A 214-nucleotide genomic window follows, 5' to 3' on the forward strand; every position below is an offset into this window, starting at 1 on the left:
TGTGGAGGACCTCTGCTGGACCAAGGAGCATGGGGAGGATATTGACATTGACAAAATTGCAGTGTTCCTGTGAGAGAACAAGAAAGGATGAGCAGCATGCCTGGGAAATTAAGCTAAAGGAATGTGTTGATCGTTTGCAGTTGTGATAAGAAACCTGAAAAAAGTAAAACAATGAGGGGTGAGAAAAACAACTTCTGACAACTTTCTGACCAAT

The 214-nt window shown here is 42.1% G+C and overlaps 1 protein-coding gene across 2 annotated transcripts in view; it reads left to right on the forward strand.

The window, feature by feature from the left end:
• GLA (galactosidase, alpha) overlaps nucleotides 1-214 on the forward strand; it is an 8390-nt gene that overhangs the window by 3973 nt on the left and 4203 nt on the right. The window lies entirely within an intron of this gene.

Source organism: Haliaeetus leucocephalus, unplaced genomic scaffold (assembly GCF_000737465.1).
Source record: "Haliaeetus leucocephalus isolate CR32 unplaced genomic scaffold, Haliaeetus_leucocephalus-4.0 Scaffold258, whole genome shotgun sequence".
Classification (NCBI taxonomy): domain Eukaryota; kingdom Metazoa; phylum Chordata; class Aves; order Accipitriformes; family Accipitridae; genus Haliaeetus; species Haliaeetus leucocephalus.